General features: G+C 41.7%; 2 non-coding genes across 2 annotated transcripts; both read left to right on the forward strand.

Moving 5' to 3' along the window:
• The first annotated feature begins 2,154 nt into the window (after positions 1 to 2,154).
• On the forward strand, positions 2,155 to 2,250 carry trnai-uau (transfer RNA isoleucine (anticodon UAU)). Its single transcript has 2 exons — positions 2,155 to 2,192; positions 2,215 to 2,250. It is a non-coding gene; the product is annotated as a tRNA-Ile (tRNA).
• A 6,969-nt stretch (positions 2,251 to 9,219) lies between these two features.
• trnai-uau (transfer RNA isoleucine (anticodon UAU)) lies at positions 9,220 to 9,315 on the forward strand. Its single transcript has 2 exons — positions 9,220 to 9,257; positions 9,280 to 9,315. It is a non-coding gene; the product is annotated as a tRNA-Ile (tRNA).
• Positions 9,316 to 15,089: the final 5,774 nt, after the last annotated feature.

A 15,089-nucleotide genomic window follows, 5' to 3' on the forward strand; every position in this document is an offset into this window, starting at 1 on the left:
GGGGGAGAGAGGGAGAGAAAGAGAGTGGAGAGGCAGAGGAGAGAGGGATAGGGGAGAGAGGGATGGGGAGAGGGAGACGGGAGAGGAAGAGGGGTAGAGGGGTAGAGAGAGGGGGAGAGAGAAAGGGGGGAGAGATGGGGAGAGAGAGGGGGAGAGAGAGGGAGAGAGGGAGAGGGAGAGGGGAGAGAGAGGGGGAGGGGGAGAGGGGGAGAGAGAGAGAGGGGGAGAGAGAGGGAGAGCAGGGGAAGAGAGAGGGGGGAGAGAGAGAGGGTGGGAGAGCGAGAGAGGGTAGGAGAGCGAGAGAGAGTGGGAGAGAGAGAGTGGGGAGAGAGAGAGATAGAGAGAGGGGGGAGAGGGAGAGAGGGGGAGAGAGAGAGAAAGAGAGGGGGTGAGAGAGGGGAGAGGGAGGGTGGAGAGAGAGAGGGAGAGAGAGGTGAGAAGTCGAAAGTGAGGGAGAGGAGGAGAGGGAGAGGGGGAGAGAGAGGGAGAGAGGTGGAGAGGGAGAAGGAGAGGGGGAGAGAGATAGGTGGAGATAGAGGGGGGAGAGAGAAAGGGGGAGAGAGAGATAGGGGGAGAGAGAGGGGGAGAGAGAGGGGGAGAGAGAGAGAGAGGGAGAGAGAGAGGGGGGAGAGAGAGGGGAGAGAGAAAGAGAGGGGGAGAGCGAGAGAGAGGGGGAGAGAGGGAGAGAGGGGGAGAGAGGGAGAGAAAGAGAGAGGGGGAGAGAGAGGGGGAGAGGGAGAGGGGGAGGGGGAGGGTGGAGGGGAGAGGAAGAGGGGGTGAGAGAGAGGGGGAGAGAGAGAGGGTGAGATAGAGGGGGATAGAGACAGGGATAGAGAGGGGGAGAGAGGGGGTGAGAGAGAGGGGGAGAGCGTGAGGGGGAGAGGTGGGAGAGAGAGGGAGAGGGGGGTAGAGGGAGAGGGGGAGAGGGAGAGCGGAAGAGGGGTAGAGAGAGAGAGGGGGGAGAGAGACGGGGGAGAGAGAGGGGGGAGAGAGAGGGTGGATAGTGAGGGCGAGAGGGAGAGGGGGAGAGGGAGAGGGGGTGAGGGAGATGGGGAGAGGCAGAGGGGGAGAGAGAGGGGGAGAGAGAGAATTACAGAAGAACATCTTCTTCTCTTTCTGTTCCCAGTGTATCCTTTTCCCTGGGATTGGGCCCTGTCCATTGACGGATTATTCAAGCATTTTCTTCCACTTGGTGCATGAAGAATTTTGAAAGCTTCACAAAGCTGGAGACTGGTGTCTCTTCTGTTTCACTGATTTTCACTCTCCATCATCTGCCTAAGACTGATGTCGGAGAAGCCCTGATCTATGTTCATAGAAACTGCTTTGGGTGAGACTTGATCTGACAACTGTGGCATTTTCCCATGCCTCCTTGAAAACACCAAGGGCGCAGGGGATAGTACAGAAAAGTAGTCATAATGCAGGAGCAGCCCATGATCTCGCTGAACAGTGAGGCGGGGCTCGATGGGCTGAGTGGCTGCATGTGTTATTTGTATTTGTTAAATTTAAAATGAAAATATTCCTTCTTGTGTTCACTTGGTGAATAGACCGTAAGACCATTAGACAGAGGAGCAGAAATCAGGCCATTCAGCCCATCGAGTACTCTCCTCCATTCAATCATGGCTGATAAGTTTCTCAATTCCATTCTCCCGCTTGCTCTCTATAAGCCTGGATCCCCTTGATACTCAAGAACCAATCTATCTCAATCTTAAATATACTCAATCACCCGCTGGCCTCTCCAGCTTTTTGAATTCCACCACTCTCTGTCTGAAGAGGTTTCTCCTGATCTCCAATCTAAAAGGTCTTTCTTTTACTCCACAGCCAGGGTATGTTTCTATTTGTGATGCCAAAACTCAGAGTTGATCAACTTCTGGAACTTGATGCCCAAGATACGGTGGTGATCAGTAATTGAGTCGACCCACGAATGAGGTTCTAATGTTTCTACTGACTAAAGGCCACAATTGGTCAGAGAACAATCGAGGAAAATATTGAAAATACATTTTTCAATATCAATCCAGTTTAGCAATGTGTAATTAAGCATATTCCTCAAATAAGTGAGGAACCACATGTGAATACAATAGGAAAATCTTACATCATGGCCAATTTGTATACCCACTGAGGTATAACTCGTGATATTGGGATCCCTACAGACATGCTGCTCCAGTGGCGCAATCGGTCAGCGCATAGTATTTATATGGCAGTATGTCGGTGAGCGCAATGCTGAGGTTGTGAGTTCCAGCCTCACCTGGGGCAGTTTTATCTATTCATGACCAAAGTGTCTGTTTTTTTTTTCCTTTTTTTCTTTTTTTTTATTTTTTCCCCAGCACCCATGGTGTGTGTGCGCAGGTGTAAAACACAGTGAAGGACACAAAGTGCACGAATCTTTATTCAATGTCCACCACCAGGAAGATAGGAAAAACACACAAGTGGCCAGTGACAAGCACTGCCCTTCACATCAAAGGGCAATGCTCCAAAGTGTCTGTTAGAAAATACAAGTTTGTCTGGATTGACTAATGATCTTTCCTGCGAATTGCCTCGGCCATCAACCAACTCATTCTTGAAACATCCTTGTAACGTGAAGAAATATCTGGGGAGAAACATGAGCAGGTGATCTTGTTCAGCTTGAAAATGCTGCGAAACAGCGGACTGCTTCCATTTAAATTGCGAGCAAGTAATGTTTAGTTGGTATTTCTTTATTTAACTGGCTACAAACTCACAGGTCGATGTAATAATCAAAAAGGAATTAGATTTATCTCATTGAACCGTGTGATTGTTATATTCGGCTTTGCTTGGAATATTTGTCTGATTAAAATAAAGAACTGCTGAGAGGAAGAGGATCAAAATGCAAATAGACAGAACCTTGTTTCTGGTTTTCTTGGGTGGAGATCAGAGTGTACCAAATGGACCTATCATCATCTGAATGTGATCAAACCTTTATGGCACCAGGGTAAAGTAGGAATTGCGTCTCAGTGATATGGTTCACTTCAGACTCACAGGGATCTAACTTTTCAAAACTCTCAGCTGTTTTCATACTCAATCTTAAGTGTTCAATAATCTTCTTCACACGTGAAGTCAAAAAAATTCAAAATTGTTCCGCAACCACCGCAAATGGCTTTCTCTCACTGTTAAATTCCCTCCTGAGGAATCGAGGGTTGCAGGCACATAATTCTTTGAAGTTTGAGGCACACATAGACATGTTGTTTGAAGGTCACCACTCAGCCTCCGATGATCCAGGGAAAACAGGGAAAAGACTGTTCACCATTGACCTTTAGCGCAAGTCCTTTAAACCTGGCAACATCCTTGTACATCTTTTCTGAACACATTCACTTGGGAAGGTTTGAGAGGGATATAGGCCAAATACTGGCATACAGACTAGGTTAGATTAGGATATCTGGTCGGCATGGACGGATTGGACCGAAGGATATGTTTCTATTTGTCTGTGATTCCAAAACTCAGAGCAAGATCAACTTCTTGAACTTAGTGCCCAAGGTACGGTGGTGATCAGTAATTGAGTCTATCCCTGAATGAGATTGTAAGGTTTCTACTGATTCAAGACCTCAATGGCTCAGAGAACAATCAAGGGAAATATTGAAAATGCATTTTTCAATATCAATCCAGTTTAGCACTGTGTAATGAAGCAAATTCCTCAAATAAGTGAGGAACCACATGTGAATACAACCGGAAAATATTACATCACGGCCAATTTATCAACCGCTGAGGTATAACCCGACATATTAAGCAATCGAAAAGCATCTAGCTCCTGTGGAGTCATCGGTCAGCGCGCCGTACTTATATGATGGAGTGAGCAATGCCGAGGTGCTGAGTTTAAGCATCACCTGGAGCAGTTTCATCTTCTCATTGCCGATGCTGAGTTGTCTAAAAAGTACCAGTTTCTGTAGATTGAGAAATGGCTCACCAATCAACCAACACGTCCTGGAAATAATCAAAACGTGGAGAAATATATTGGGAGAAGCAAGAGAAGGTGATCTTGTTCAATTAGAAGTTGATTCTCAGAGAGCTGACTGCACTGAGTTAAATTGCGGGAAAAAGCTGTTTAGCTGGTATCTCTTTACTTCAATTTGCAGCAAACTCGCACAGGTCGTTTTAATAATCAAAACCGAATTAGATTTATCTCATTGAACAGTGTGAATGTTGTTTTCAACTTTGTTTGGAACATTGATCAGCTTAAAATACAGAACTGCTGAGAAGAACAGGATTCAAATTGCAAAAAGACAGAGCCGTATTTATGGATTTCTTGGGTGGAGATCAGAGTGTACCAAATGGACCGAGCATCATCTGAATGTAATCAAATCTTTAAGGCACCAGGGTAAAACAGGGATTGCATCTCCGAGAGGCGGTTCACTTCAGACTCACGAGGGTCAAACTTATCAAAACCATCAGTTTTTTTCATATTCAATCCTACACAGCTACAAGTGTTCAATAAACGTCTCCACACGTGATGTCAAAGAATTTCAGAGTTGTTCCCCATCCACTAATAGACTTTCTCCCACTGTTAAATTCCCTCCTTGGGAACGGAGTGCGCAGCCACATAATTCTTTGAAGTTTGAGGCACAGTAGACAAGATGTTTAACAGTCTTTTGGTAAGCTTACCTTCGTTGGCTCAGTGTTTGAGAAATGGAATTCGGAAGCCATGTTGAGATTGTACAGGACACTGGTGAGGGTTTTTCTGGAATGCTGTATCCTGTTCTGGTTGCTCAGTTATAGGAAGGGTATTATCAAGCTGCCGAGGGTTCAGAAGAGATGTACCAAGATTTTTCCTGGTATAGAAGATTTGAGTTATAAAGGAAGGTTAGTCAGGCTGAGACTTTTCGTGTTCGAGGATCGGAGATGGAGAGGGGAGCTTGAGAAAAGTTTATAAAATAATGAGATGTATAGCTGATGTTAACGATAGCTGTATTTTCCCTAGGTCGGGAGGATTCAAGATGCAGAGGCACATTTTTATGTTGAGAGATATTTTTGAAAAAAAACATGAGAGGCTTTTTTTGTTTCACACAGGGTGCTTTGCGTGTGGAATGAATCCCTTGAGGAGGTGTGGATGCAGGTACCATGACAACGTTTTAGAGTAATTTGAACAGGTACATGAATAGGAAAGGTTTGAAGGGACAGAGAGCAGGATCTGGCAGGTAGGACGAGTTTCGTTTGGGATTGTGTTCGGCATAGAGTGTTTAGGCCGAAGCGTTTGTTTTAGTGCTGTATGGTTCTGTGATTCTATGCTCGTGTGAATTTTGAAACATGCTGGAATCAGCTTCTGTATCCAGCTTCTGCGAACAGAAAAACAAAACATTCAAAGAGATAAACAATTCTCTGAGTGAAAGAAACTCTGCTCTCGTCCTACATTTATAATACACCGTTTGAAATCTCTGACTTATTGATTCACCTGAAGGAGGGAATTCACTTCCTACTCAGTTAGTTCGAACATCACATCATCTGGGAAATCTATTAGTTTAATTGTCAATTTTTCCTGTTTCTGCAACAGCATTTCCAATATCTCGTGACTAAAATCCTTCATCCTTCCCACCATCCCGATAAACCCCGTCTGTGTCATTTAGATGTCTTCATATCCCAGGAAACGCTTCTGTCCTTTCCAAAACTTTGACATTTGTGGTGAAGATTGAAGATCAGGATTACACACCATGCTCTAAGTGAGGCGCAATCAAGGATATTACACGTGTACAATGATCTATACGCTTCTTTAGTATGATTTATTCATTTATAAACTCAAGTAATCCAATTCATTATCTAACCACATCATGAACATTGTCACTATGGCGACCAAGCTCTCTCCACTCACTTCTCTTTGTACGTTCATAGAATTCGGGAATGGCTTGGAAGGTCAATCCCCGTGATCTGAGTGACTCTCAACTGTTTCAAAACGTCAGTGAGATTCAACCACCTCACTGTGGGATATAATCACTTCTACTGCAGGTTGAATAAGGACAAGAAATACCTTTAAACTGTCATTATGATTCGGAAATCGACACTTCCTATATATCGTGTGCTGTTTTTCTATGTCAGTGTCCCGTTTGTGTGCATCACTTCATTTTTCCCTTTGCTGAATTCTACACGATGATTAAGTTTTGTGGATGAAGATATTGTCCTCCACTCTCATTGTTCTAAACTCCACGGCTCATGGACTGATTTTATTGGTTTGCTCCCAGAGGACAATCTTCTCATTCCTCTGAATCCACTGAATATTTCTGATATGATCTCGAAGGCGAGTATTTCCTTCTCCAGGTTTGGTAATCATCACCGCACTGGCCTACATCGGTGTGCTCGTTAAAACCAAGGCAATTGCAGGAAGAGTCATATCCAAATTTCACAATCTGATTCCAAGAAAGGCTGTCCCAACAGTTACATTCTTCATTGTCGTTTGTTTGTGGATGGTAAACTTTCCTGAATTGTGTAGTTTCCTGACTCACTGTGTACAGTGATTTACCAAATTCTGAGAATACTATCACTCACTGTTATCCCTTTTGAATCCCGTTCTATATATTGCTATCACATAATTTATCAAACTACCTTACTTTTCCAACTATTCCAACCAATCTCATTCATGATGACGATGTGGAGATGCCAGTGTTGGACTGACATGGACAAAGTCAGAAGTCTCACGATATCAGGTTTATTTAAAATCACAAGCTTTAGGAGCGCTGCTCGTTGATCAAGATAAATTATTAATTTATTAGAACAGTACTTTCCAGATGCAACCACGAAAATGAAACAGAGGTAATTAATGACCTCAGAGTGCAGGACCCCCTCTGTAACTGAGTTTCCCGTTTACTTTGAGGGAGAGAAGGTTGTCCCTAAGCCAATCGTTTAAATCCTAAGCAAGGGCAATGGTATCACGATGATGTTGTTAATATTTTGACACAGACAGCAGCACACAGAGGTGCTAATACCTCTGTGGCTGACGCCAATTGTTAAAGTTCACTTGAGAATGTAACTTTTTAAAAAAGTATTTTACGATTTACATATGAAAGAAGTGAAACTATCACGGTCATTCTAACAGATGAGAGACTTAACAAACAATCAAGGTATTTTTCAATCTATAATTTCAGTTCCATCACACTGTAAACTTTTGCTATAAATTTTGTGCCTTCCAATCGTTGACTCCACAACCACCTGCTGACGGAACAGCACACGGAAAGCTCGTGCTTCCAAATAAACCTGTTGGACTATAAACTGGTGTTGTGTGATTTTTAACTTTGTACACCCCAGTTCAACACAAGCTCCTCACCGACGATCGTGCCCCGAGGCAAAGGAGCCGGTGAAAGTGTGGAATTTCTACCACCAAACCAGCTGAGAGTCGCTCAGAGCAAAGTACATCCCACGTTGCACCAGGAATTCCAAGCAGAAAAGAATGTCAAGAATATCTGCTTCTCGTTCTGTCTCCTTGCTCTCGGGACGGTGCTGTTTGTCCCTTCCCCTTGGAACAAGCTGTCTCCATTAGCGGAGAATTCAGCCATTTTCTCCCACTGACAGGCAGCGCTAGGGCAGGGAAGAGCAAACGCTGCCCTTTTGCCTCCTCCAACTTTGATTGCGAACTTCCTCATTTACCTGAGACAGAAAGAAAGGTGCTGAGCTGGTGGGAAAGAGAGAATTGGACATCAGAGACCCGTGGGTATCTTAATATGGGAACTTTCTATGCAGCCTATTTGCTGTTGAGGATCCGTCTTCACACTGTCTTCCTGCAGAAAGATCTTCGCAATGCGGGGGTCGCTTTCTCTGCTGTGACCGGGCAGCAGCTAGTATCTGACCCCCAGCAGTCCCAGATTAGGAGAATCCGATGGAGACCCTCACTCGCGGAGAGTCACCCCCACGGTCGGGATGTGGGGGGGCTGCAGACAGTCGAACGCGGAAGGTAGGGTTAAAAATGGGCCATTGTTTCTCCCTCAGCCGCTCTGTCCCAGACACAGGGAGAGGAACATCACAAACACGTGGTTTCCTTCCCGCACAGACAGAAGCCGTTCAGCCCATCGAATCCAAGGTGATTGTCTGTCGCTTCTGTCTCTCTGAGGTCATTCACAATTGGTGTTTTCTGTCGGAATAATGGGGAACTGTGTCTGTGAAAACCCAACAGTGCTGCAGATGCTGTAAATCAGAAGAAGCCAAAAGGTCTCAGCAGGTTTGGAACAACCACCGTCACACATTCCGCACACAACGGGAGCAAGAGACAGGGCTCGTCCGGGATCTGAACGTGGGACCTCACGCATGTGCGAGCATTTTTAACCGATGAGAGAATCCTACCGCTAGGTCGACGAGCCTGCAATGACTGGATTAGTGGTGCTGGAAGATCACAGCAGTTCAGGTAGCATCCAACGAGCAGCGAAATCGACGTTTCGGGCAAAAGCCCTTCATCAGCCATCTTTGAATATAAATCCAGTGACACCCAGGCGGTAACAATGTCCCCATTTCGGATGCAGGGGCCCCAGATTCAAGCTCCATCTGCTTCAGAGCTGCGCAATAGCATTTCTGAACAGGGTGTTTCCACAAAAATACTATTGTCGTTTCTTCCAAAAGTGGGACAGTGCAGGAGGTGGTGTGATCAGTCAGCGTGCAGTACTTATATATCAGTATGGCAGTGAGTGCGGTGCTGAGGTTATGAGTTTGAGCCTCACCTGCAGCATCTATATGGACTCATGGTCACAGGGTCTATTGGAAAATACCAGTTTCTCTGGATTGACAAATGACCTTTCCTGAGCAATGCCTTATCCTGGAAATATTTGAAAGATGAAAAATTATCTGGGGAGAAACATGAGCAGGTCGCCTTGCTCAGTTCGAAAATCTTCCAAACATTGGACTGCTTTCATTTAAATTGCAGGCAAGCCATCCTTGTACATCTTTTCTAAACACATTCACATCAGAAGGTTTGAGAGGGATATAGACCAACTGCTGGCATATACACTAGATCAACCTCGGGAACTTGGTGCCCAAGATACGGTGGTGATCAGTAATTGAGTCTATCCCTGAATGAGATTGTATGTTTCTCCTGACTAAAGACCTCAATGGCTCAGAGAACAATTGAGGAAAATGTTGAAAGAACATTTTTCAATATCAATCCAGTTTAGCAATGTGTAATGAAGCAAATTCCTCAAATAAGTGAGGAACCACATGTGATTACAACCGTAAAATCTTACATCACGGTCAATTTGTCAACCATTGAGGTATAACTTGTGATATTGGAGCTGCTGGCAGTGTGCAGCTCCAGTAGCGCAACTGGTCAGCGCATGGTACTTATATGGCCGTATGGCGGCGTGTGCAATGCCGAGGTTGTGAGTTAGAGTCTCACCTGGAGCGCTTTTATCTACTCATGACCAACGAGTCTGTTGGAAAATACAAGTTTCTCGGGATTGCCAAATGACCTTTCCTGAGAAATGTCTCGTCTATCACCCAACTTATCCTGGAAATATTTGAACTGGGGAGAAACATGAGCAGGTGATCTTGTTCAGCTCGAAAATGCTACTGAACAGCGACCGCTTCGATTTAAATTGCGGGCAAGCCAAGGGTACAGTGACTTTTCAAAACTATCAGCTTTTTTCATACTCAATCTTAAGTGTTCAATAACCTTCTTCACATGTGACGCCACAGAAATTCGAAATTCCCCTGTGTGCCATGTCTCAAGGCATCCTTTCCTGCAACGTATAAGATAGACAGCGTTGGCTGAGTCACACAAGTACCTGCCACTTGCACGGTGGGAGGTGTCCACACGTGTTCCGACTTGACTCAGCAAGGATCCATAATAATCTCCTCAGGGGATCGACACGTTCTTCAACAGACAAAGGAAACCTGATCAGGGACTCGAAGGTTAATTAAGCTATTAGTGACAGTTCATTGCACACAACAATTAGTCTTTATAATCATGCAGCCTCTCTCAATCAAATAATCCCAGGCAACTTCCAAACATTCTAAAACTATTAATACTAATGTATACATATTTATTTACTTTCATAATTTGTTATCAGCCATTTAACACTAATTATTACCAAAATCTAACCGGTAATCATTGTTGAAATCCAACATCTCCAGCTGTAGATGTGGAACTATGTCTCAGTACATCAGCTGATACAAACAATGTTGCACTCTACAATCTCCTAATATTAGCAAAAATAATTTTAAGTGTGGAATCTTAGCTGGATTGAATTAGTTGTGAGAAAAAGTGCAGTCTGAAGAAAGGTCACTGGGCCCAATTATTAACACTGATTTCTCTCCACAGATGCTGCCAGACCTGCAGAGTTATTTTCCAGCAATTACTGATTTAATTTGTGATTTCCAACATCCACAGTTTTGTTTACATTCTTGTACTGATTGTATTTCACTTCAATTCTAACATTTCTACATTTCTGATTATTATAAGAGCCAAGAATTTTTCATGTTAAGCATTATTTAAATTTCACGTGTTCGTTGTGTAAATAAACCAGAATTAACAAATGTTTGTTCTATGCTTTTACAACAGATCTTGAATTCTTAGAAATCACATTTTTTTGAAAATGAGGAAAGTTGTCTTTCGGTGAGTAGTCACATTGAATGACTAATGCTTTATTTCCAATTCATGTGCATTACAAAACAGGTTAAATTTAATTTATTCAGATGAATAACTGCTTCAAACAAATTGACTTACTTGATTATCATGAGATTTATGTTTATTTAAGACCTTTGTTGCTTCGTTCCATCATTATTAGAAATTACTAATTCTTTTTATCGTTCCATTACGCACTGGAACTGTCTAATACAATCCTAGTCCAATTATAACAATAAATATCTGAGCAGTTATCCCTGTGAATAAACAAGTAAGTATGTGATTATAGTCCTGCCATTCCTGCATGGGAATATTATGGAGGGCTCTGGTAATGTGTGTACTAGTAGATCAGGAGCTATGGGTTCAATTCCCATCTTCAACAGAGATGTGTCAAAACACCTCAGAATTGATTAAAAAATATCTGAGTGTCTATTGAATTGCTTTTCAACCAACATTGTCTTAACTTGTAATTGTTGTTCATTATAATGATCACAACATCTTGAATTTATTTGCTTCACATCACTGATTAAAGTATAAATGCTATTACGCTGCTTCTAAATGCCTCTCAACTTTTAATAACTTTGCAGTCTTAAAGATTCTACTGTGTAAATAATATTTACAGTGAGGGGGAATGATTTAAAAGGGGTCTGAGGGGCAACTTTTCCACACAGTGTGTTTCACATATTGGGATGAGCTGTGAGAGGAAGGGCATTGGCTGGTACAATTACAACATCTAAAAGATTTTTGGACAGTTTATTGGCTAGAAAACGTCCAAAGGGGTATGGTACAAACACAGGGAAATGGGACTAGTTTAGTTTAGGAAACCTGGCTGGAATGCCAAGTTAGGCTGAATGGCCTGTTTCCGTGCTGTATCAGTCTAGCATTCTACAATTCAAACTTCATTGTGATTGGTAAAGAAAGAACAAACGGGTGTTAATTCTATTTTTTGTCCATAAAAAAGTGACATGAATTTTAAAGAATTTTTTCGCATGAAATACTTAGCTCTTATTGTGCTTAGAAATACAATGAATGTGAGCATTGAAGTGAAATATAATTAAATCAATTCAACTATGTTTCCATGGTTAAAATAAAAATTGATATTCACAATCATTGTGAGTTTGTACATTGCAATATTTTCACATTATTTCGTGAACTGAGCCATTATTACACATTTATACCCCCTACTGAACTGAACAATAATTAGATATTAGCAACACTTAGATTTTCGAAAATCTATCAGTACACTTAGAAGAAGGAGAAATTTAATTTTGCTACATGACTGTGCAATGTGCAGACATGAACAGGAATTATTGCAGTGAAAAGTAGTTATAGTTCTCTGAATTCATAAGGCTGAGATTACTGTGATTATTCAAATGGCAAAAGTTAGTTTACAAAGCATGTTGAATGCAAAATGATTGGTTCCATTGTAGGATAGTTGACCTGAAAACAATAGCATTGTTGCAATTGATTAAATTATAATATGGATTAAAATAATATATGGATCTGACGATACACGTTAGAAAGACAAACAAATTATTCTGCAATTATTATAAGGATAATGAATTCCGAATAAATGTTGGATTCCGAAAAAATAAATTGACTCAATATTTTAAAAACACTTTGCTCAGAAGTTGATTAGACGTACATTAAGATCGATAAACTGAAGACTGAAATATAATACTTAGATTGATGGATTGAGGACAATAAATGAGCCATTCAGTAGGTATTGAAATTTTTATTTTTCAAAATGCAGACAATACAGGAGTTATGTATTTCATTCAATTCGTTTACTTGTAGAAACATGTGTTTTTCATTTATGTAATTTTATTTTGATCGATGTTCAAACATTTGTGTCTGAATTAAGAAGAAAATAAAAAGATAATGAAAGTGAATATGAGAGTGACCACACGATACAGTCCATGACATTTGATAGAAAAAAGGAATTTCCATAATCTCATGACTCTTTAATGTTAATAAATAATTAACTCCTCAGGTACTGAAGCAGTCCAAGTCCAAGTACAACAGGATCTGGACAATATCCAGGCTTGGGCTTACAGGAGGCAAGTAACATACATGCCACACAAATGCAGGCTATCACGTATAAGACATAACCTAACGACCATCCCTTGACATTCGATGGTGTTACCATGATTAAACACCAACTATCAATATTATCCTGTGGATAATCATTGATCAGGAACTGAATTGGTCTCCCCACATAAACACAGTGGCTACAAGAGTAATTCAACTCCTGGCTCCTGAAATCCTGTCCAAACGCTACCAAGCACAAATCAGGAGTGTGATGGAATACTCCCCACTTGCCTGGATGAGTGCAGCCCTAACAACACTCAAGAAACTTGATACCATCCGGAATAAAGAAGCCCGCTTGATTGGCACTGCTGCTACTGAGCATCAGTGATGGTGAGGGTGGATGCTTGTGGATGTCCTAGCTGCAATCTCTGCCTCTTCTTATTAACAAAGATAAAAGAATCTTACATTGCTCAATTTTCTCATCAAAACCAAGTACAGTATTCACCTCAGCCCTCTTTTATACCAACCAGCAGCATTTCCACCACCAATAGCAGCTCCTCATAAATATATTATCAGTATCTTGTAATTAACTGGTTACTAAAATTACAACTGAAAATGTGTTGCTGGAAAAGCACAGCAGGTCAGGCAGCATCAAAGGATCAGGAGAATCGACGTTTCGGGCATGAGTCCTTCTTCAGGAAGGTCCTGAAGAAGCAGTGAACCAAATTTTGAAATGATCTTTCTGAACATAAAATAGATCAGGTTAAAACTGAAGGAGGTGTCTTACACAACTTGCTGCAAGGACACAGACAGTAGAATCTGAGGTGATCATGAGTATGTGGAGGTAGAATGTGGGAGACAAGCTGGGACTGTATTGGAGTAGTCACGGTGAGAGGGAACAAATGCTGGATGCAGGGTTTCAGCAGCTGATGGACTTACGCTCAGGTGAGCCATCAGAAACTGAGCAAGTGACCACCATCTAATCGGAAAGAGAAACTGATCCATCAGCCTGAAACTGACTGACCACGTGGCTGTCAGTGAATCCAACACAAGTGAATGGAAACATTGCTCAGAGTCTGTTTTGTAACATTCAACACAACCAGGAAATGGAAAGTGAATAATTAGCTGAAAACAATGCAACTGCTCTGGTAGAGTCAAAATCATTCAATGTTCAGTTATTGAACATTATTGACGCTCAGAATATTCTAACCTGCAGAATCACAGTAAAAGTGGAAAGTAAACAACATTCTTGGCAAAGACATAATGAACCAACTGCTTGTATAAAAACAGCTCAGCACAAAGAGGCTGAATCCTCCACAAACTGACAAACACAGATACCATCAGATTTATAGATAGAGATTGGCATCCTTTAGAAAAACACTTCCCTGCTTATGGTGTGTGATAGAAACCATTCTCAGTGTGAACTGCCACTTATTTCCTTTGAAAAGAATCTCTGTTTCCCCTCAGAAAAGCAGATGTGTCGCGCACTTACAAACTGACTTACAGACAAAGGAAACCTGATCAGGGACTCGCAGATTGATTAAGCTATTAGTGACAGTCCATTGCACACAACAAGAGCTTTGACCACAACAGATTCTAGTCAAACCAACAATGCAATGTAAAAGGTGAATTAGTCTTTATAATCATGCAGCCTCTCTCAATCAAATAATCCCAGTCAACTTCCAAACACTTTAAAACTATTAATACCAATATATACATATTTATTTCCTTTCCTAATTTACTCCAAAAAATATATCTGATTATTCTCTTCAAAATATATTTTAAATGGTCAATTCATAATCACAATTCATTTCCAATTATTCTTATTACAAAATAACTTGCAAACTAAAATAGTTTTGATGTTAATAATGACACTAGAAACATTGTTATGTAGTTTAACCATATGTTCAAATATTGTTTTGGTTCATTATAGCAGTGAAGCTAAAATTAAAGTCTATTTATTTTCTCTGATACCCTTCCATTACTTTATTCCCTAATAAGAATGCCCATTGTGTAATGGGTGACAAACATTGAATAAAATTGAATTTTCATTGCAAGAACTTGTACAAATCATCACATATTATTCAGTTCATTCATTGTCGTTGATTATCAGTTATGTTCACCGTATGATCACATTAAATTCACTTTAATAATCACAGTAGAATTTTCACCTCTATAGATATGTAAAGTAAGTGTCAAATTATTAATGTTTAATGTCAAACCAAATTCACATTCCAGGAATGACAGGATGTGTTACATTATTATGGGAAACAGGAACAAGTGAAGGTGGTGGCTCTCAGACGTGAGGGCTTAAAGCCAAAGTGCCAGGTGGTATTTACAGTGGGGGGAGGTACCTAGTGCCCCGCTCTCCTCAGAAGGCAGTGAGGATGGTGACACTGACTGGAACAGGTGAGATGAGAAAGCACCCACGTATGGACAGAGGGACGGCAATGGGTGGGATGACCCACCACCCTGTAAGGCCCAGAAGGCCGTGTTTATGGCACCGCAGTGCATCGAAATTCAA

This window comes from Chiloscyllium punctatum, chromosome 21 (genome assembly GCF_047496795.1).
Source record: "Chiloscyllium punctatum isolate Juve2018m chromosome 21, sChiPun1.3, whole genome shotgun sequence".
Classification (NCBI taxonomy): Eukaryota; Metazoa; Chordata; class Chondrichthyes; order Orectolobiformes; family Hemiscylliidae; genus Chiloscyllium; species Chiloscyllium punctatum.